The sequence below is a fragment of the Hyla sarda genome, chromosome 9, assembly GCF_029499605.1.
Source record: "Hyla sarda isolate aHylSar1 chromosome 9, aHylSar1.hap1, whole genome shotgun sequence".
Taxonomy (NCBI): Eukaryota; Metazoa; Chordata; class Amphibia; order Anura; family Hylidae; genus Hyla; species Hyla sarda.
This window is the reverse complement of record NC_079197.1, coordinates 153,866,369-153,890,380: the sequence shown is the minus strand read 5'-3', so window position 1 is coordinate 153,890,380 and position 24,012 is coordinate 153,866,369. Positions and strand designations below refer to the sequence as shown.

The following is a 24,012-nucleotide window of genomic DNA, read 5'->3' as shown; positions in this document are numbered from 1 at the left end:
TCAGCTGCTGATACTACAGAGGAAGTTCTTTTCTTTTTTTTTTTCTTTTTTTATTTCTTTTCTGTCTGACCACAGTGCTCTTTGCTGACACCTCTGTCCATGTCAGGAACTGTCCAGAGCAGGATGGGTTTGCAATGGGGATTTGCTTTTACTCTGGACAGTTCCTGACATGGACGGGGGTGTCACCAGAGAGCACTGTGGTCAGACAGAAAGGAAATTCAAAAAGAAAAGAACTTCCTCTGTAGTATACAACAAGTACTTGAAGTAATTTGCAAATCTGTTTAACTTTCTGGCACCAGTTAATTAAAAAAAAATCCACCGGAGTACCCCTTTAAGGGGATTTACAATGAGGAATGGCAGGAAAAAAAAAAACTTAAATCCTTGTGTGTAAACCTTGTTTCCTCATCCCCAAAAAAAGAAGACTGGAGGCGGTAATCACTGCCAAAGCGGCTTCAACTAAGTCCTGACTAAAGGTTTAAAAATATTAGATAGATAGATAGATAGATAAGATAAATAAATGTATAGATCGAGTAGTGGACTAAGGCTATGTTGACGTGGCAAAATTTCCGCACGGAGATCCCGCAGCAGCAGAGTCTCATTGATTTCAATGGGATTCTGCTGCTCTGTTCACATGGCAGAATTTTGCGCAGCCGTGGAAATTCAAATTTCTGTGTCCGCAGAAGGAATAAACATGTCTATTCTTTCTGCGTACTCAGCACAGAAATGCATTGCCGCGTGTGAGACTGCGCATTTCCGAGTGGTCCTAGCGCAGGCATGTTCTGCCGGCGCTTTGCTGTCAACGGAATTTCCGCACGGATATTTTCCATGCAGACGTTCCTCTGTGTGAAGTAATTTGTACTTCAACCTGTAAGAAGCCTAAAGCTTCAAATATGGTGTCGCCATGGGACATCCTGAGGCCAGAAGCTTTTAGGGTCTATTCACACGTACAGTATTCTGCGCAGATTTGATGCGCAGGATTTTCTGCTGCAGATTCCAATGTAAACTGAACACAGCTTGAAATCCTGTGGATCAAATCTGCACATAATACTGTACGTGTGAATAGACCCTTAAGATATATTTTTCTCCTGTTGTTGTCACAAAACATTTATACAATGAATTACACTTAAAGGGGTACTCCACTGGAAAACTTTTTTTTTTAACTCAACTGGTGCCAAAAAGTTAAACAGATGTGTAAATTTCTTCTATTTAAAAATCTTAACCCTTCCAGTACTTATCAGCTGCTGTATCCTCCAGAGGAAGTTCTTTTCTTTTTAAATTTACTTTCTGTCTGACAACAGTGCTCTCTGCTGACACCTCTGTCCATTTTAGGAACTGTCCAGAGTAGGAGAAAATCCCCATAGCAAACATATGCTGCTCTGGACAGTTCCTAAAATGGACAGAGGTGTCAGCAGAGAGCACTGTGGACAGGCAGAAAGGAAAGTTAAAAAGAAAAGAACTTCCTGCGGAGCATACAGCAGCTAAGTACTGGAAGGATTAAGATTTTTATATAGAAGTAACTTGCAAATCTGTTTAAAGGGGTACTCCGGGGGAAAACTATTTTTTTTTTTTTTTTTTTTAATCAACTGGTGCCAGAAAGTTAAACAGATTTGTAAATAACGTCTTTAAAAAAAAAATCTTAATCCTTCCAGAACTTATTAGCTGCTAAATACCATAGAGGAAATTATTTTCTTTTTGGAACACAGAGCTCTCTGCTGACATCACGAGCACAGTGCTCTCTGCTGACATCTCTGTCCATTTTAAGAACTGTCCAGAGTAGGAGAAAATCCCCATAGCAAACATATGCTGCTCTGGGCAGTTCTGGACAGTTCCTAAAATGGACAGAGATGTCAGCAGAGAGCACTGTGCTCGTGATGTCAGCAGAGAGCTCTGTGTTCCAAAAAGAAAAGAATTTCCTCTGTAGTATTCAGCAGCCAATAGGTACTGGCAGGATTAAGACTTTTTAATAGAAGTAATTTACAAATCTGTTTAACTTTCTGGCACCAGTTGATAAAAATAAATAAATAAATAATAAGTTAAAGGGAGTACCCCTTTAACTTTCCAGCACCAGTTGATTTAAAAAAAAAAAAAATTTTTTTTTTTTGCAGTGGAGTACTCCTTTAAAGGTGTATGTACTGCGTTCCTCAAAGCTGTCGAACCGGTTTTGTGGTGGAAAAATCTGAAGGTGTCCCCTTTATGAAGAGTCCAATGATAAAATACTTGAAACTCAACGAGGATGATAGTCAGTGACTAAACCACAAAAAAAACACACAAAAAAAACTAAAAACTGTTGGGTGTTTGTTTCCAGGATACTGGGTCAGCAATGACGCCTTATGGGAGAATGTGAAGAATGTGGCAGCTATGCCCACTTAGTAAGAAAAGAGGACGAGGACGGAGGAATTTGGAGGACAAACCTGTTTGGTTCCCTGAAGGGCACAGCACACTCCTCCCCGCTTCGGAGACCTGGGCTTGGCTCTTCTGTGTAGAGCTCATCTTCAGTCAGGTACACACCTGAGTCACATCTACCTGACAGCTCTGGACGCAGGTATTACAGACACGCCTGGGATTGGGATTTGCTTGGGAAGACCTAGGTCGGAATTTTAAGATACACACTGGTCTTGGAGAACCTTACAGCACAGGTAACAACATTTTTTTTTTAATTTTTTTATCTGGATTATTTATTATTACTGCTTTAAATGGGGGGGGGGCTGTATGGTTCTGCAGACCTGGGCTCAGGCTTCTAAATCATTCACATCTATTGGTCTATGTCAGTGTTTCCCAACCAGGGTGCCCCCAGCTGTTGCAAAACTACAACTCCCAGCATGCCCGGACAGCCGAAGGCTGTCCGGGCATGCTGGGAGTTGTAGTTTTGCAACAGCTGAAGGCGCGCTGTATGGGAAATACTGCTCTACGACATAATAAGATAGCTGGGAAAACACTGGACTATGGTCAAAATATCTGTCTGCACGTATAAAAACCGCCATAATACCAGATAATAATGCAAACTGTGTAACAAGGTTACTTTACATTACCCCCCTAGAAAGGCCTAGGACTCCTTTATCAATACTTTTATTTTTTTGTTCAGTATGTCCAACACATTTCCTAAGTAGATCCGTAGGTTTTAACTGAATTGCCGGAACGAGTAATATATTGTTATATTGCAAATATATTGTTTATTGGATGCTAATAGGTTGGCCTTATGATATAACGTGTATCATTTATTCACTTTATGTATGTACATATGCATATACAGTGTGTGTGTGTGTGTATATATATATATATATATATAAAAATTCTTATAAAATATATATATACAGTATGACAACTTAATAAAAATGAACAGATATATATATATATGTTCATTTTTATTAAGTTGTCCTACTGTATATATATTTTATAAAAAAGTTATATATATATACACACTAGAGATGAGTGAACTTACAGTAAATTCGATTCGTCACGAACTTTTCGGCTCGGCAGTTGATGACTTTTTCTGCATAAATTAGTTCAGCTTTCAGGTGCTCCGGTGGGCTGGAAAAGGTGGATACAGTCCTAGGAAAGAGTCTCCTAGAACTGTATCCACCTTTTCCAGCCCTGAAAGCTGAACTAATTTATGCAGGAAAAGTCATCAACTGTCGAGCCGAGAAGTTCGTGACGAATCGAATTTACTGTAAATTCGCTCATCTCTAATACACACATATACACTGTATATGTGTGTGTGTATGTGTGTGTATATATATATATATATTTTTTTTTTTCTTATAAAATATATATACAGTATGACAACTTAATAAAAACAAGATATATATAATGTTCATTTTTATTTACCGTAGTTGTCATCCAGATATAACTGAAATGCCTTGCCCTAGTTTTTCTATAACCAAGTGACCATAAGCCTCATCTCATACATCCACTGTATGCTATTGTTCCCTGTTATCAGCCATGTCTGACTGGAACGAGGCTGACTATAATGTTGTATTTTAGGCCCCTATTCATATTACGTAAACATCAGCTGAGCCTGGTGATTTCAAGCAGGACTAGTCGATTGTCTAATGTTTCCTAACCAAACTAAAACTCCCAGCATGCCCGGACAGCCGAAAGCCAACTTTTACCCAACCACAGATTTTGGAGGAGTGAAGCATCAAGCATGTCAGATTTTACCTGCCCGATACTGTTATTTGTGGGGGAAATAAGCCAGAACCAGTGGTGTCTGACAGAAGCTTTCTCTCCTTAAAAACACATGCATGCTCTGCTGAGTCGAGCATGCATTTGTATGGGGGGGATTGGTTGTCAGCAGAATGAACGGTCAGCCAATAGGTATGGAAGGTGCTGCCTAATACTTTTTTTAAAGGGGTACTCCACTGGAAAACATTTTCTTTTGAATCAACTGGTGCCAGAAAGTTAAACAGATTTGTAAATTACTTCTATTAAAAAATCTTAATCCTTCCAATACTTATCAGCTGCTGTATGCTACAGAGGAAGTTCTTTTCGTTTTGAATTTCCTTTCTGTCTGACCACAGTGCTCTCTGCTGACACCTCATTTTAGGAATTACAAGCAAATCCTCATAGCAAACCTTTCCTGCTCTGAAATGGACAGTCCTAAAAGGGACAGTGGTGTCAGCAGAGAGCACTGTGGTCAAAGAGAAAGGAAATTCGAAAAGAAAAGAACTTCCTGTGGATCATAACAGCAGCTGATAAGTACTGGAAGGATTAAGATTTTTTTAATAGAAGTAATTTACAAATCTGTTTAACTTTCTGGCACCAGTTGATTTAAAAAAAAAAAAATTTCAGTGGAGTTCCCCTTTAAAAACACATGCATGCTCCACCGAGTCAAGCATCCATTTGTATGGGGAGATTGGTTGAGATAGTTGTCAGCAGAATGAACAGTCGGCCAATAGGTATGGAAGGTGCTGCCTAATATTTTTCTAATTGGGGAAATAATTCACTACCAGGGGTGTCTAGCAGTAGCTTTCTTCACCTTAAAAACACATGCATGCGCAGCCAAGTCGAGCATGCATAGGTATGGGGAGATTGGTTGAGATAGACGTCAGCAGAATGAGTGTTCGCTTTGCTGGAAATCTCTGCACCCTTGACTGCTTCTGCATTTCACACCTCTCCAGTGCCGAAATTCCACATGTACGTACATGTGTGTGATTTACACCAGAGGCTTTCGATGTAATCTGCGTATTAGGTTTAATGGCCCAATAAAGCTTCAGGATTATTACAGCCTAATGTATCTCATAAGATTTTTTTTTCTTCTATATACAACATTTGCATAAAAGGGGTTAAATCCTCTCCATGTGTTATGTGAGGTTGTGCGGCTAATCCTAGCGAAGTCCCAGAGTTCTGCAGAATTGGCTCTGCTACATCTGTATACAGGGTGAAGTCATTTTATGGTTGCCTTTGTGTGCTGTCCTTGGCTTGTAAACACGCTCCCTGCCTTTGTTTTCTTGCCAATCAGATGAGATGGTATCTAAATTATATGGTGCAGAATCTGGGATAATACCGAATGCCTAGATCAGGGGTCTCAAACTCCGGGCCGCTGAATGAAAGGACATGCAGTTGCAGGGACCGGGCAGGTGATTTCCTCAGGCATTTATCTTTGCTTCGGGCAAGCAGCACTAAATGCCGGAAGACTTCACACACTTCGGCAAACACTGCTACATGGGACCCGGTGCACATATGAGGGGGCAACCAGTCTAGCACCGTCACCAAACTGCTACTTACATCTGCCTGCGGGGACTTCCTGGCAGAGGTGCGCGCGGTGAGTGACGTCAATGCAAGCTTTGGCTACCTAATGTGGGGAAACTGTGCTGCGCTACCTAATGTGGGGAAACTCTGCTGCGCTACCTAATGTGGGGAAACTCTGCTGCTCTACCTAATGTAGGGAAACTCTGCTGCTCTACCTAATGTGGGGAAACTCTGCTGCGCTACCTAATGTGGGGAAACTGTGCTGTGCTATCTAATGTGGGGAAACTGTACTGCACTACCTAATGTGGGGTAACTGCTGCGCTACCTAATGTGAGGAAACTCTGCTGCGCTACCTAATGTGGGGAAACTCTGCTGCGCTACCTAATGTGGGGAAACTCTGCTGCGCTACCTAATGTGGGGAAACTCTGCTGCGCTACCTAATGTGGGGAAACTCTGCTGCGCTACCTAATGTGGGGAAACTGTGCTGCGCTACCTAATGTGGGGAAACTGTGCTGCGATACCTAATGTGGGGAAACTGTGCTGCGCTGCCTAATGTGGGGAAACTGTGCTGCGCTACCTAATGTGGGGAAACTGTGCTGCGCTACATAATATGGGGAAACTGTGCTGCGCTACCTATTGGGGAATCTGTGCTATGGCTACCTAATTTGTAGAAACTGTGCTAAGGCTACCTAATGTGGGGAATCTATGCTACCTAATGTGGGGAAACTGTGCTACGGCTACCTAATGTGGGGAATCTATGCTACCTAATGTGAGGAAACTGCTACCTTCCTAATGTGGGGAAACTGCTGACTACCTAATGTCCCCCCCCCCCCCCCGCCCCAGCAGTAGCACCCCCATCATCTGTCAGCTCATGCTATTATCACAGGGGGGTAGGGGGGATGGGGGGGTGTTGTTGCTGGTGGATGATGGGGGTACTACTGCTGGTGGGGGGGTGTTGCTGGTGGATGATGAGGGGCGCATGGTGGGGGCATTCTATGTGAGGGGCGCATGATGGGGGCATTATATGTGAGGGGCGCATGATGGGGGCATTATATATGAGGGGTGCATGATGGGGCATTATATGTGAGGGGCGCATGATGGGGGCATTATATATGAGGGGTGCATGATGGGGGCATTATATGTGAGGGGCGCATGATGGGGGCATTATATGTGAGGGGTGCGTGATGGGGGCATTATATGTGAGGGGCGCATGATGGGGGCATTATATGTGAGGGGCGCTACCTCCGTGGCCCCCAGATAATTTGAGTTTGAGACCCCTGGCCTAGATACAGGAGTTTCCTGCACAGGCAGGTGATTCTATTGTGTAGGTAGGTGCATCCCTCTAGTTGTTGCAAAACTACAACTCCCAGCATGCCCGGACAGCCAAAGGCTGTCCGGGCATGCTGGGAGTTGTAGTTTTGCAACAGCTGGAGGCACGGCGGATGGGTGATTATGCACTACTACGCAATAAGAGGTTACTAGTATAAAAAGCAATAGGTGGTTTGCAGCCCTGTTACAGATTTGCATTGTGGAACATGTTTTGCCTTTGTCATATGAATAAGTCGAGTACGTTTGTAAATACGTTGCTTTATGTATCTTGTGTTTATCCCGAATTACGGACAGTAATGCTCCGGAGCTGCGGTCAAAATTCTGCTGAGCCCGATTGTTCCACAGATCACTGTGCAGTAACTGGTGTAAAGACTGAAGAATAAAAACTTTGTGCAGAAAAGAATGCTGGGAGATTTCAGCTCTAAAATTGTTAATGCAGTTGTCTGTACAGTATAGGCTGTAACTCGGGATCAGTACATGTTACGTAATGTACAATACTTATGTAGTATCACAGGTGGACATGCCCTTTAAGGCTGGGTTCACACTGCAGAATCTCCGCCCAGGTGAAGATGAATTGGACCGCACTAAGACATTGCTGGTTCCCATTGATGGCAATGTATTCCATGCAGTATTCAGTATTGTCCCCCTGATGATCCTAGCTCCATCTGGGGGAAACGTGTTGGGACCTGTGTATTTAAATTAAAAGCCAAAATTCCTCCAACATAACAACGGGATTCAGAGGCGCTGGACACACAGAGTAGAGGGATCTCAAGTTTAATAACCCATTATGCAACGCGTTTCACAGTAAAACTGCTTCATCACAGTCTTACTGTGAAACGCGTTGCATCATGGGTGATTAAACTTGAGATCCCTCTACTTTGTGTGTCCAGCGCCTCTGAATCCCATTGTTACGTTGGAGGAATTTTGGCTTTTATATTTGAGGTTGGATGTGGAGCGGCTGCAGGCACCAAAAACCACTACTCTTTTCCATAGTTACACTTGGCGGAGTGTAACTTTATGTGGTAAGCGCCACTTTTATTATACCATTCCTGGTTTGCAACGGTATCGCACTACGGAGCACTGTCTGTGTCTTGTTTTAGTGTGTATTTAATTTGTCCATGTATCCCTTTGAGTGTTTTTAGGGTTGATACTGCATGTTGGACACCTACTTAAGGGCCCTTGGTAGCCAATGTAAATAATCTTTGTACCCTCAATTGCAGTGTGACATTGTAGGTTGTATACTTCTTACCTTAGTTACCTTTACTCCAGAATTTTCCCCTGATGATCCCGACACCACTTGAGGGAAACGCGTTGGGACCTGTGTTAATTTTGTCTATGTATCCTTTTGGTTGTTCTAATGGTTTCGGGGGTTGATACTGTATACTGAACCACTGCTTAGGAGCCCCCGGTAGCCAATGGCAGTGTGACTCTGTAGGTTGTAAACTTCTTACCTTACATATGCTCCAGTATTTTCCTCTGATGATGCCGGCACCACCTGAAGGAAATACGTTGGGACATGTGTGTATATTTTTTCCATGTATCCTAAGTATTGTGTTAGGAGTTGATACTGCATGCTGGACCCCAACTAAGCAACCCCTGGTTGTCGATGTAAATAATCTTGGTTCCCTGTAGTGTGACCCTATAGGTTGTATATTTCTTACCTTAGTTTTGTAATTGAAAGCTTTTTATCTTGATCTAGTGCTCCTATACAGTTGTAGTATAAATATATATTAAAAGTTAAGTTTTTTCTATTCTTCAGTGATTTATCTGTGTATTTGTGTGTATCTGTTGCCATCTGTGTATTAGTGTGCCCATAGAGAGAGCTGTCAATCACTAACTAGGACCGCCCACTTGACTACTTAGCCCGAATTAGAAATTATTTATATGAATAAATAACAAGTTATCCTGGGACTTTTCCCACAAAACTATATATCAATCTGCTTAGCTCCTCCTTCTCTAGAACAGTGGTCTCCAAACTTTGGCCCTCCAGATGTTGCAAAACTACAACTCCCAGCATGCTGTAGTTTTGCAACATCTGGAGGGTCATACTTTGGAGATAACTGCTCTATACATGATGCCTACAGATTAGACTGAATTTTCATTGTAACAGGTTCCCTTTAAGGCTTGTATTGTATTATGTAACTTTTATTTGCTACATTCTAATAAACTGTTAATTGTAGTGTTTTACTACACAATTCATACCACAACGCTTTAGACATGCGACTGGTTAAGGTTACTTTTGGTCATCTGGTTCAGCTTTATGAGCAATGTGTCCTTTATTATTATTATTTTATTTATTATTATTATTGATTTTATTTAATAATGTTATATTATTATTTTATCATAATAATAATTATTATTATTAATAATAATAATTCTTAATTATTATTGTATTTATTACTATTATTTTATTCATTATTTTTATTTAATTCAATTTATTATTTTATTATCATAATTGTTTTATTTATTATCATAATTATTTTTTATTATTTATATTATTATTTATATAAGTTTTTTTTATAATTTTTTCTTATCATGCTTGCTAACATTTTTACTTAATTTTTTTTTTTAATACTGTCATTAATGATAAATTTTCCAGAACTATCGAAATCTTTTTGTTTTTGCCGAAGAATCAGACAGCATATGACCTTCGAGAGAGGCACACACAACAAACATGTTGCACAAATAGACTGGCCCCCAGAAAGTGTGTCTATTCTGTTTTTTTTTTTTTTTATCTCATTTTTTCTTGTCTACCATTGTATTTGCCTAACCATTAAGCGAAGACCTTGCAATTATCTTGTGTATCTAGGAACTATACAAGTCGTTGTTTGCAGACGTCGCGTTTATAAAGGCTCTAAAGATCTGACAAATATGTGACCACAAAGCATCTCTTTTCTTTGAAAGCTATACCTATTGTTCTCCGGCCTCGCAGACTCTTCAGTAATGCACTTTCATGGTATTTCTTTTTGAAAATGACCTTGTGTTTTTGTATCGCTGATCTAAAAGTGTCCTTCTTTTTCTTTATGTTTGTAAATATACTTAAAGGTCTCCTTTGAGTTAATAGTTGGGGTTACCCTTCCAACAAGCTGTCTTCAACTGGTTTTACAATTTTTGTTTTTCAAAAAGTTATCTGCCCAGTTGGCTATATCAATGCCACCAACCTTTGTATGACATGAGTGTATAATTGTATCAGTTATTATTGGGCTTCGCCCAGTTGGTTTTGACTACTTTGGTCAAGGGGCAGCAGCACCCATCCCTCTTGAGCATTTCGTGGTGAAAGTCTCGGACATCTTTTCCACCAAGAGGTGAAAACTAGTACAACTTCCAACACAGAGACTGCGATCAAAATAATGTGCTTCTAGTCTAGTCCGATATCCAACGTGACTATGCCTGCTGTGCCAGAATTTTGGTTCCTCATGCCCCAAAATTGTTAAATCAGAACACATTTATTATGCTGTGCATGTGCCAAAAAAAACAAAAGGATGGGCCTGGCTCGACAAGGGAAAGGAGCGTGACACGAGTGAAAAGGGGTTGCAAACTAAAACTCTGTGCTGTACGCCAAAATAATGCAGCAAAATGTTGGCGCATTGCTTCTGCCTGAAGTAAGCCAACTTATCTTTTTTCACTTTTCGTTTTTTTTTTTTTTTTATTGTAAGGGTTATGATAGGTTGTATGGATTTACTACATGGTTAAAACTTAATGATCTAATGTTTTTTTTGTACCACCCCCCCCCCCCCCCCCCCCCTTGCATCAGGTATATTTACGAACTATCTCTGTGTGGAATGGTCAATATTTGTTTTAAATATTTCCAATGCATGTTATTTTATAGACTATGACTAAGAAGCACCTAGCTGCTCGAAACATGTTGGTCTCATGCCATTTGCCTTTATGATGGCATGTACTTGTGCTATTAATAATTAATTTTAAATAAAAGAGAATTCTAAGTTTATGGAGCTTGCCTTGGAATTTATCTTCTATGTTCCTAAGCCAAGTAATAGTAGGTGTAAACTAAAACTCAAGTGCCCAAACAATGATCTCATTGATTGCCACTGGTTTGCCGATCCTCTACAAGGTATGATCAAACGTGCAGCCCTTTAAAGTCATTATTAGGAGCTGTACATGGATAATGATTTACATGGCCGCACAAAATATCCAATTATTCAATATCTGTCATCCGGAAGAGTCAGGGAGACCTCCATGCATATTAGAGCAGGATGCCCGTTCCTCCTGAGGATGCTGCGATAGCAGTGAAACATGTAGAGGCGGCATAGTTTCTTCTTTTAAGTCAGTCTCTGGTGGTGTTAACTAACACTGTGGTACTGCAGACCACTGGTGTATGTGCACTATAGAGTTGAGCACTATGAGTGACAAAAGTGATACTAAGTGAATAGTGACAGACACACCAGCTGAGACTGTGGTTTTAGAGTTCCATATTCACCATCAATATATTTTACATGTGCTTAATAAAAGCTATGTTTTAGGGGTGGGAATAATAAGGGCACTAGTGGCTCAGGGTTTATCCCTGAGTCAAAGGTAATTAACTGTTGTTTTGACCCTGACCCCTCTTGGTGTAATCTTTTTTTGCTCTGTACACTGAGGACAAGCAGGGCTCTGTACACTGAGGACAAGCAGGGCTCTGTATACTGAGGACAAGCAGAGCTCTGTATACTGAGGACAAGCAGGGCTCTGTGTACTGAGGACAAGCAGGGCTCTGTATACTGAGGACAAGCAGTGCTCTGTACACTGAGGACAAGCAGGGCTCTGTATACTGAGGACAAGCAGGGCTCTGTACACTGAGGACAAGCAGGGCTCTGTATACTGAGGACAAGCGGGGCTCTGTACACTGAGGACAAGCGGGGCTCTGTACACTGAGGACAAGCGGGGCTCTGTATACTGAGGACAAGCAGGGCTCCTTACACTGAGGACAAGCAGGGCTCCTTACACTGAGGACAAGCAGGGCTCTATACACTGAGGACAAGCGGGGCTCTGTACACTGAGTGAGTGAATCGTAACTTCTATAATGTCTCTAATATACTGCACACACAGAAAAGGGGATCCTGCTGCACTATATCTCTATAGTACACCCTAAGAAGCAGCAGAAGCATGGAGGACATTAAAGAGCAGTACTGAGCAGTGTAAGCTGTGAAGCCAGCAGTGTGGTAAACTATAACACTTACTAGAGCGATCTGTAGCCTGTTTGTGTCTCCCTATGCCTCTGTTTCACTCTTCAGCTCACCCCCCCCCCCCCTTTCCTGATAAACCTCTATAATCAGCATGAAACTTGATCTTACTGTGAGCTGATACGTCTCTTGATAGGTTTTAGCAGTTTTGATGAGTTTAAGGAGAAAGTGAGAGCAGGAAAGGAGACTAATAACTAGAGAAAGATGCATTTTTCTCTAATAAGATATATTACAAACTTTCTTAGAATATATTTGCTTATACTATTGATTTATGTATAAAGTTTGTGACCATTTAACATATTAAATTCCAATTTGATTAATACTTTTTGGCTCTGTTCACACTACCATCAGATTTAACGGGAAGAAAATAAAGCATGCCGTCTCATTTTTCCCCTTCAAAACAATGGACAGCAGGTCGGAACCCCATAGATCTCTTTAGAAGTCAATTAAGTCTATCGGGTGCAATTGGCGTCAGCCATCTGGCATGTCCGTTATTGATGTCATGGCTTCTGTCGTAATGGAAACCATGACAGCAGAGTGAACAGAGCCTAAATATTATCTTTTTTAATTGATTTCTTCTGATGTTGTCTGCTATCTTTCTGATACCAGAGATAGTCATTGATTGTTCATTCTTTCTGCATGCAGAGTATTGGTGGGCGTGCTGTAATTGAGCGCCAATCTCATATATCTGTGCTCATTTGCAGAGCTTATTTCACAGCCCGAGTATTTGGTTGGGGAGGCGCAAAACAATATCTGTATTTGCTGCAGTTAGCCATGGGATGCACATCCACTATTACACGGAGAGACGTGTGACCAATGACTGATACATTTTTTGACAGGTCTAAAAAAAAAAAAATCAGCCAATGGACGAGCTGATCGTAGGCCCTATTATACAGGGCGGTTGAGGCAATAATCCCCCCCCCCCCCCAACCCAAGAATGAATGCAGAATGTGGTTTGACAACCAATAGTCAAGTTTGTATCTGAGTCATTCAGTATAAATGTATTTAGTGTGTGGAACTTTTTTTCATGACACTGCTATTAAAATTAGCACTGATGTAACCGCACATTGAGTTTCCTCCCTTCAATTTGCATTGAATAGTGCTAGGATGACCTAAGTATAGGAGAGGCGGAAGAGATGACGATAAGCCAATTATAAATGTGCTGCAGCTAGTGACGTGAACACATATATAGTGTATTATTGCCATCATTTTTTCCATTATTTTTCCTCCTTGTATAGTATTTAATATACAGTTTTTTTTTAATTAAACATTGTAGGTTATATATGTAGGGTCTAATCAGTTTGTTTCCATCTAGCACTAAAAGATAACGAGGGTCTTTATCAGAAATGCCCAACATTGCTTAAGGATATTTTCCAACAGTTTGTAAAATCAAAGTGGTGTAAGACACTAATATACACCACATGTATGCACTGCCAGAACCGGTCCACAAAAGGGGCAGGCTTATGCCCGAAAGGGAGCTTTTCTGTGCTGTTCCAAAGAGTTTTTGGGAGTGTTCTCAAGGTTAAGGCTTAAAGCGGTACTCCGCCCCTAGACCTCTTATGCCCTATCCAAAGGATAGGGGATAAGATGTCTGATTGCGGGGGTCCCACAGCTGGGACCCCATGATCTCTGTGCAGCACCCAGCATTCATTTAGAACGCTGGGTGCCGGCGGTTGGGGTTGTGACGTCACGGCAACACCCCCTTGTGACGTCAATGCACGCCCCCTCAATGCAAGTTTATGGGAGGGGGCGTGGCGGCCACTCCCATAAACTTGCATTGAGAGGCATGGCAGTGACGTCACGACCGCCCGCTCCAAGCGTTCAGAACAAAATGTTCCGAACACTGGGGCAACGGAGTACACTTTTAAAGGAGTCTCTCAACTCTATATCATGCAGCATGCACTTCTCCTTCCTCCCCCACCTCTCCCTGTCCTGCATGATTGATATGCAAGGCTTAGTGCTGGAATCCAAACTCTGTACATTAATCATATAGAACAGGGAGGACATGGGGGAGAGAGGAGGCATGCATACTGCAGCTCAACGTTCCCTCTATGACTCTTGAGCTTAGAGGTAAAACTTGATTTTATAACTTTGCTAAGTGACATCATAGTGATCGCAGCCTGTCAGTTTGTCATTATGTTTGTTTCCCAGTGGTGACTTCTTCATACATGACCATGCTGCACTTCTTTGCTGTCTTGTCTGTAATAGACTGTATAGTAATCATGTAAGAATGTGTGTCATCCATATCAGCTAATAGTCCTAGTCAAGCCTCACGATAAAACATGACCATAAACCATGACAGGTCATCAATTGCCCATGAAGTCACATACAGTCTGTACAAATAGGGGGTTGGTCCATTATGTAAGACAACAAATTGTCCAATGACCAACCAATATGGCTTTGACTGCTTGCACTAGGTATGGATAAGTTTTATATACTGTAGGACAGTGATAGAAATGGTCGTAGGGATCGCTATATTTCCCCAAAGTACCTGTGATATGTAATTACCAGGTTTCAAAAAGTGCATATCTCATTCAGGGAAAGCTGAGTGAGATATTGGGATCCATCATGAAATAGTTAAAATCCCTGGCAAGACTTTGCTTGAATTTGGTAAGTCCGGTAATCGGGCCTGGATTTTTATGGGATGAAAGGCAAATTTGGTGGTGAGGCCTGTCATCCCCTTCCCTAGGCCTGTCCAGATTTTAAGGTTGGCCCCAAGTCAGCACAGGTGCTGAGACTGATTCATACTGTGCTTACAAAAGGTGTAACCGAGTCTGCACTGAGAGGCTGTGAGGAACATCTGATGCCAGTTGGAGCCCTGAGTTGGGCAGCTTAAAAAAAAAAAAAAGACATTTACCATCTGTGAGTAACACATTTTTGGTGACTGTTTTGTTGGGTGGCTGGTAGTAAGCCACCTGTACAGAGAGGAAAGAATTTGTGTAGTTTGTGCTGAACAAGCAGGTGTTATTTTGTATTTGTTTGTGCCTGAAGTTGAAGGCTGTATTTGTTTTGCTACCATTTAAACGTTCCTGTCTCTGACTGCCTTTTTTGCCGATGTATGACCGGTTCTACGGAGCTAATCTCCTACAATACATATGGCGTATCAACAATGCAGCTCATAGAAATACACATAACACATTCCACTAAGGTGACTCTTTGTCAACTTAGTAAAGTAAGATGTTCTTAAAGTATGTGGTAATAATATGGCAAAATGCTGTAAAGTTCATCCAAAGTTTGGTCATAAATCTGTAATTGATACTTGCACTATCCAACAATTCAGCTCCAAACCAGACCTACATCAGTCCTAATCTAGGCCTGTAATAAGGACTGCTGTTTCTTTTTCCAGCACATAAGTAACTGGTTTTGGCTTAATAGATGTTTTATTGCTTTACTACAGTCCCCTTCTTTGCGGAGCAGGATTCTACATGTTCTCTGTAAGGAATGCTTGGACAAACCTCTCCTAGGAGATAATAGGCCAGAGAAATACCATTTATTTACCAAGGAGACGTAGAATTGTCTTAGTCACTATAACTACCGTATTTTTCGCCCTATAGGACGCACCGGCATATAAGACGCACCCAATTTTAAAGGTGCAAAATCTAGAAAAAAAAGATTCTGCATGCAACAGTGATCTTCAACCTGCGGACCTCCAGATGTTGCAAAACTACAACTCCCAGCATGCCCGGACAGCCGTTGGCTGTCCGGGCATGCTGGGAGTTGTAGTTTTCCAACAACTGGAGGTCCGCAGGTGGAAGACTACTGGTATAGTAGGTAGTACTCACGTGTCCCCGCCACTCCGGACCCGTCACCGCTCGTCACTGCTGCCCTGGATGTCGCTCCATCGCTGTCGCCGCTTCCCCGGGGTGTCCCAGACGCTCCAGACATCTTCTTCCCCGGGATCCACGCTCTCCGTCGCCGTCATCACGTCGCTACGCACGCCGCTCCTATTGAATGACGGGACGGCGTGCGTGATGACGTCGAAGGAGAGCGCCGGCCATGCAGGGGATCCCGGCACGGAACAGACACCGAGGAGGCAGGTAAGGTCCCTCCCGGTGTCCTGTAAACTGTTCGGGACGCCGCGATTTCACCGTGGCGGTCCTGAACAGCCCGACTGAGCAGCCGGGTTAGTGTCACTTTCCCTTCAGACGCGGTGGTCAGCTTTGATCGCCGCGTCTGAAGGGTTAATACAAGGCATCACCGCGATCGGTGATATCCTGTATTAGCCGCGGGTCCCGGCCGTTGATGGCCACAGGGACCGACACGATAGGTGTGTGTATTCGTCTTATAAGACGCACCAACTTTCCCCCCCAAGAAAAAGTGTCTTATACGGCGAAAAATACGGTATATTTAGTTCATTGTATCTAACAATCAGTTGAAAGACAATATTAAAGGGGTACTCCGGCTTTAAACATCTCATCCCCTTTCCAAAGGATAGGGGATAAGATGTATGATGGCAGGGGTCCCACCGCTTGTGACCCTCCGCGATCTCAGTGCAGCTCCCGGCATTCTGTGCTGGGTGCTGCCTCTGAGACTAGGACATAATGTCACAGCCACGCCCCCTCATGACATCATGCCACGCCCCTCCATTCATGTCTATGGGAGGGGGCGTGACGAGCCAGAAGATGCGCGGTTAAGTGCGAAACACGTGTCGATCCTGTACAGCCCCCGCACGTAGTGTCCCCCACTGATCATGGAAGAAATAAAGCACTTTATGAAGATGTGGTGAGTGCTGCCTTTCATCTTTTTATTAAGGACCAATGAACTGTATATCATGACTGTATCCCTTTAAGTATGCCACTTAAATAAAAACAACAACACGATTTTAACCCAAACTTTCAATTGCAAATATTTGTCTGGTAAAACTACAACATAGCTTGAGGTTAGTGTGAAATGAATGCCCAAAATAGACTTACAGCCATAAACTGCATACACTAGATCAGAGTGGCTTTTTTGGCATGTGTCATCTCCAAGGGGATTTCCCTTTGACTGCAAAAATCACCTGCATAAAAGCCTTCTATGTCTGTGGGTGACAGCCAATGGGCTAAGGGTAGTACCTTTACCTTGTAAGCACTGTCCATCCTTTTAAGGGGTACTCGGCCCCTACATATCTTATCCCCTATCCAAAGGATAGGGGATAAGATGTCTGATAGCGGTGGTCCCGCGGCTGGGGACCCCCAGGATCTCCCTGCTGCACCCGGCGGTGCGAAATTCAGCTGGTTAATGGGATAAAACTAGTGTGGTGTGCCACAGGGGTGTGATATGAGGTGTATGGGGCAGATGGTATTAACTCCTCAATGTTCGTGACGCCAGGGTGGGGTTTGCCTATGTAACCACCCAAAGGTAGCTCCACTAGTCCTAGTTAGGCAGGACAGATGGTAATAGTCTTTACAGCTCGGCCAGGATCCCAGAGAGGTGACCAGTAACACAGGGGACCTCGCAGCCTGCTGGGACTTGCAGTGACTTTGACAGACTGTAGGACAGCCACACTGACTATAATAAATTTTACTTGACTGAAGATAGTGACAGCCGACATAGATGACTTGATTTACTGAATTGTGGCTGTAATTTAGGTTGAGACCTCCAGATGTGCTGGACACTGGCTCTGAGATGTCTGGACTGGACTTGACCTCAGCAGAAAGTGTGGAGGAAGAGAGTGATTGTAGTACCTCCCCCTCTTATAAAGGGGGACTGAGCAAGGAGCCCATAGGCTAGCTGTGGGTCATCTGGTCACCTGGTGCTCTCTGGGTAACAAAACATGTGACTTTAACATGTGACAACTATTGTCATTTGATCAATAACCATGTGACCATTATAGGGGTACAATGCAGGTGAGCCCTGGGGATGTGCAGGGACTCAAGCTGAAAGGATTGTGAGATGCATATCCCGTACTGGGACATCACACTAGCTAAAAACTAGTCTGTTGGTGAGGCTGAGAGAAATCTGACCCTCAGATGGGAATTGTACTGAAAGGCTGCAGTCTCAAGAAGCAGACTGTGTGACAAGTGGCAGTGGTGTGAGGTAACACCTTGAAAGTTTGTTTTGTTGGGTGGCCGGTAGTAAGCCACTTGTAAAGTGTGGGCCACTTAAAGTGTTTAGTAGAGATGTCGCGAATTGTTCGCCGGCGAACAGTTCCCAGTGAACTTAGTATGTTCGTGTTCGCATCGCCGGGCGAACATATGTGAAGTTCGATCCGCCCCCTATACTTTAACATTGCAGTAAACTTTGACCCTGTGAGTCAGAGTCAGCAGACACATTACAGCCAATCAGCAGCAGTCCCTCCCTTCCAGACCCTCCTACCTCTTGCACGGATGCCATTTTACCCTCATTCAGCATGCTGCAGGCTTAGGAAGGGGAGGGACAGAGAAGCTGCTCCTGCTGTATAGGGAAAGCGATAGCTAGGTTGCTGCTAGGTGGTGTATTCAGGGTCCACTTTACTCCTAAAGCACTAGTGTAACATCTGCTTTAAGGACAGCACCCAAAAAAGCCCTTTTTAGGGCTCAAATATCAGTCCGTGTGTCTTGCAACAGCTGGAGGCACCCTGGTTGGGAGGGAACCGCTGGTTAAAAGGGGTACTCCAGTGTAAAACTTAATTTCCTTCAAGCAACTAACTACAGTATTAAAAGGGCTATAAGTTCAGTCCGTGTGTCTTGCAACTGCTGGAGGCACCCTGGTTGGGGAACTCCGGTGGCAACCTTTTTTGCTCATTGTCACACTAGTGCAAATCACATTTGGTGTGACAGTTGTTCAAATAAAAATAAAAAAATACCTTTTTTGGCTGTGAAATAATACCAGTGCTGCCTAAAGGGGGATCTAAATATGTGCTGCCTAAAGGGGGCTCTATGTGCTGCCTAAAGGGGGGCTCTAACTATGTGCTGCCTAATATGGGGGAATCTATGTGCTGCCTAAAGGGGGATCTAACTATGTGATGCCTAAAGGGGGGCTCTATGTGCTGCCTAAAGGGGGGCTCTAACTATGTGCTGCCTAACATGGGGGAATCTATGTGCTGCCTAAAGGGGGGATCTAACTATGTGCTGCCTAACATGGGGGAATCTATGTGCTGCCTAAAGGGGGGATCTAACTATGTGATGCCTAAAGGGGATTCCTCCTTGTCTGTCCAGTAAAGGACAATAATACTCCAATAATCCGTGCCCTCAGGGCGCGGATTATTGGAGTATTATTGTCCTTTACCGGTCGCAATAATATGCAGCACTGGACATTGTAAATCCTGGGTTATTTACACTCAGGTTCTTTTGAGGCCTGTATCTGTCATTTTTAAAGGTGATAAGCTCACGAATTGGGTGTTTTTTTAACAGACAATAAATATAAGTTAAATTTTAGGCACTATTATTAATTGATTTTTGTTATGATGCATATGTACAAAATAATCACTTACCTCCACATCCCATTGCTTTATCTTATCCACAGTCATGTCTTGGGAATTTACCTAAATACAACCATTGTAGGTTATTGTGGTGCACCACTGCGGTGAATGGCGGGACCACGGGTGTTGCGGTGCGAGTGGTGGGATCAGATGTTGTTAACCCCTATGTGTTCGTGACGCCAGTGTGGTTTTTGGGTTGCGGAACACCACACGCCCGGATTTTCTCCGCTATCCCACGGGCGAGTAGTGAATAAAGAGTCAACAACCAGTTGAGGGTAAACAGAGGCTTTACTGTATAGAAGACAGGTGTAATTATCTTCACAGCTATGGCCAGAATTCCCAGAGAGGTGGCCAGGACCCAGAGGACCTCGCAGCTGCTGGACCAATACTTAGACTTGACTTGTACTATGTGCAGGACTTGATTAACTTCAGGGACAGCAGACATAGACTTGTAGACTTACTGGAGAGTTGTAGCTTGGTGGTACCCCAGATGCTGAACACTGGTCTCTAAGGCCTCTAGCTGCTTCAGCAAAGACTTTGATGTCACTCTCAGAAGAGTCTGAGGAAAGAGAGCTAATTAAAGATGGCTGCCCCTTTATATAGGTAAAGGATGAAGGCAGAACACCACAGTAGTAAAGTCCAAAAAACGTGAATTTATTCCATGATGTGGATTACAACGTTTCGGCGATCTCTCACTACCATTTTCAAGTGCCCCTTTAGATAGTGAGGGGGCTGGACTAAAGCCCATTGGTCAAGCTGTGGGTCATAGGTTAAAGGGGTACTCCGGGGCTTAGACATCTTATCCCCTATCCAAAGGATAGGGGATAAGATGGCTGATCGCGAGGGTCCCGCCGCTGCGGACCCCCGTGATCTTCCACGCCGCACCCCGTTAGAATCAGTCCCCGGAGCATGTTCGCTCCAGGTCTGATTACTGGCAATCACAGGGACGGAGCATAGTGACGTCACAGCTCCGCCCCGTGTGATGTCACACTCTGCCCCCTCAATGCAAGCCTATGGGAGGGGGCGGAGCGTGACGTCACATGGGGCGGAGCCATGATGTCACTATGCTCCGTCCTCGTGGTGGACATGGACTCAGCCTGAGGACCTCCAGCGGTTCCGGAAGCCGCTAAAGGTGGGTGCTGCATGGTAGATCCCGGGGGTCCCCAGCTGTGGGACCCCCGCGATCTGACATCTTATCCCCTATCCTTTGGATAGGGGATAGGATGTCTAGGGGCGGAGTACCCCTTTAAAGCTGCTGCTCTTTGGGAGTATATGTTGCAACAAATCATATAACTGTATAACATAACATGTGACCAACAGGTCCCTGAGACCTCCACAGGTCCTGTATACTATCTAGACCTAAGGATCCTGACTATGACCTTAAAGGTACATACACCACATTTAATTAATTAACAGGAGAACAAGGGGAGTCCCTGCAGGGGAGCCCCCAGGTCACCTGACAGGGCCTACAGGTAGTACAGGACTGTGTACCTGTACTGGGACATCACATTATCATTAGTCTGGTTTAGGTTTGTTGATGATTCATACTGTATGTCCTTAATCTTTTGGGCTACACAGAAGATTGTGTCTCGGATAATTATGTGGTATCTGTTGGGCTGATATTGAGGTCATGCAGTATCTTGGCGGGACCGATGAATGACTTATTATTCATGGATTAGATTGACTGTCCATGCCATTCATTCCAGTGACAAAACATTACCTGCAACTCGCTATAGTACATTGGATAGGGGAGAAGTGTTATTTGTGAGACAACCCCTTTATATACAACTATAATTTGTCCAGTAGCAGCAATTTATTGATGATGAGGGAGATTTATCAAAACCTGTCTAGAGGAAAAGTTGCTGAGTTGCTCATAGCAACCAATCAGATTGCTACTTTCATTTTTAAAAAGGTCTCTAAGAAATGAAAGAAGCGATCTGATTGGTTGCTGTGGACAACTCAGCAACTTTTCCTCTGGACAGATTTTGATAAATCTCCCCCATATGTTTATTGATCATTATTAGGCTGGGTTCACACCACGTTTTTGCAATACAGTTCCCGTATACGTTTTCAATGTGAAAACCGTACGGAACCGTATTGAAAACCGTATGCCAAATGATGCATCCGGTTGCATCCGTTTTGCATCCTGTACGGTTTTGTCCATTTTTTTTTTCCCATACCCAAAACCATAGCCTACCACGGTTTTTGGTCCGGGTGAAAAACTGTATTAAACCGTATATGTTTTTTTTTTTTTTTTTTTTTTTTACATGGGAGTCAATGGGAACCATACAGAACCGTACAGTTCCATCCAGTTTGCACCATACGGTTTTTGACTTCGCACAGTTTTTTTCCTTGGAATTTCAATCAAATAAGTGAAACTTTATTCATAATGGAGTGAAAATGTAAAAACGTATATGTTTTTTTCTTAAAAAACGGATGCAGCCGGACATCGTTTTTCAAACCGTATATGGTTTAAAATTTGTACACACATTTTGATACAGTTTAGTTGAGTTTTGAGGAATCCGTTTTTCATCAAAAACCTGATACGGGAACTGTATTGCAAAAACGTGGTGTGAACCCGGCCTTACTCATAAATAATGAGGGTTCATATAGAGGGACTGTACAGTATGCTTATCTGACAATAAGTTCTCCCGTCTAAACACAGCTGTAAATAGGCCTGATGAAAAGGCCATCTCGGCCTTGAAACGCGTTGTGAGTGTGTGTGTGAAAGAAATCTTGTTATTCATAACCAATAGTCCATGCCTGATTTTCGGAGATTGGCAGCGCAGGAAGACTCCCCAAAAATTCCATTGTGTCTGTTCTTGTATCCGTATATACAGTATATGGGAGATACAATGGGGGAGATTTATCAAAACCTGTGCAGAGGAAGAGTGGTGCAGTTGCCCATAGCAACCAATCAGATTGCTTCTTTCATTTTCCACAGGCCTCTTTAGAGGCCTGTGGAAAATGAAAGAAGCAATCTGATTGGTTGCTATGGGCAACTGCACCACTCTTCCTCTGCACATGTTTTGATAAATCTCCCCAAATGAGTTTTATGGAGATTGTTGCTATTATGATATTCTCACAAGACCGAACACGTTGTACAGATCGCACCACTTGTTCCTGGAGAATGTCGGGTTGCAGGGAAATTAGCATTTAGGAAAGGATAATTACATTTAATTATAAGGGCAGATGCTTATTTGGCAAATGTCATTGAGATACAGAATTCATCCAAAATGTGCTTTATAACTTAGTTCAAGACTAGTCCCTAGATCAGTGTTTCCCAACCAAGGTGACTCCAGCTGTTGCAAAACTACAACCCCCAGCATGCCCGGACAGCCTTCGGCTGTCAGGGCATGTGGGAGTTGCAGTTTTGCAATAGCTGGAGGCACCCTGGTTTGGAAACACTGCTCTAGGGACTAGCTGCATGATCATCCTAATCCGTTGCTAGGCAGTGTATACCTAGCAACCAAATTGTCAGATATGAGTCACTGGTTTCAGTCAAATTTGGATTGATACCATTTTGACCGCAAAGAGGAATGCAGCTTGGCATCCGTCATGCCATGCCATACTATACATGAATAAGATTATTAAAAATCTATACCTCCAACACTTATCCGAAGTGTGAAACCACCCGTATCATTTGGCTTTGCCTTTAGTTTATTTGGTTTTTTTCTTGGTCCTATTTAAAGGGGTTCTCCACCATAAGGTGATTTTAGTACGTACCTGGCAGACAGTAATTGACATGCTTAGGAAGGATCTGCGCTTGTATTGGGGCTAAATGGCTGTGTTGTGAGATTACCATAACACTGTGGCTAGCTTTTTGTGAACTTATATTTCCTGTTTGACTTTTCTTTTTTTTTTACTACAAATCCCACAATTCCATTTTCCTCCCTCCCACACATCAGCCACCCCACCCATTGAAACAAAAGACCTGTGGTTTTCAATCAGGGTGCCTACAGCTGTTGCATTAGTTGCAGATTGATACCTACACCCATTGAAGCAGACAGGCTCCCTGTCATCAGCTGACTAGTGATGTCAGGTCTCGGCCACATTGCAAGCTGGAAAAGATCTGAGACAACAGTCATTTTGTATGCTGCTAAAAATAAATATTGGGGTGAAAATCGCAGAAGAATTGTGAGAAAACCTTGACACACAGGTACAGACACTATATTATGAACTACACTAACTTTACAGCCCCTGTAGCATAGTCAAATATAAAAAAAATTCCACCTATTGAAGCAGGACAAGCTCCCTGTCTTCACCAGACTAGTGATGTAATGTCTCGGGCCACACTGCAACCTGGGAAAACCTTACACGACACAACATTTGTATGCTGTTAAAAATAAACCTCAGGGTAAAAATCCCAGATGAATTGCAAGACCACCATGAAACACAGGTACAGACACTATATTATGAACTACACTAACTTTA

At 43.0% G+C, this 24,012-nt stretch overlaps 1 protein-coding gene across 7 annotated transcripts in view; it reads left to right on the top strand.

The window, feature by feature from the left end:
• Positions 1-363: 363 nt before the first annotated feature.
• The window catches only part of ZNF185 (zinc finger protein 185 with LIM domain), a 186,686-nt gene continuing 163,037 nt past the window's right edge, over positions 364-24,012 (top strand). For 5 of the 7 annotated variants that reach the window (XM_056539639.1, XM_056539638.1, XM_056539637.1 and 2 more), the window contains exons 1-2: positions 364-473; positions 2,306-2,636. The gene's annotated coding sequence lies outside the window, so the exon portion shown is untranslated. Of the gene's footprint in view, positions 474-2,234; positions 2,637-5,530; positions 5,762-24,012 lie in introns of those variants that run through there. The other 2 variants (XM_056539634.1, XM_056539636.1) reach the window with 2 other exon arrangements.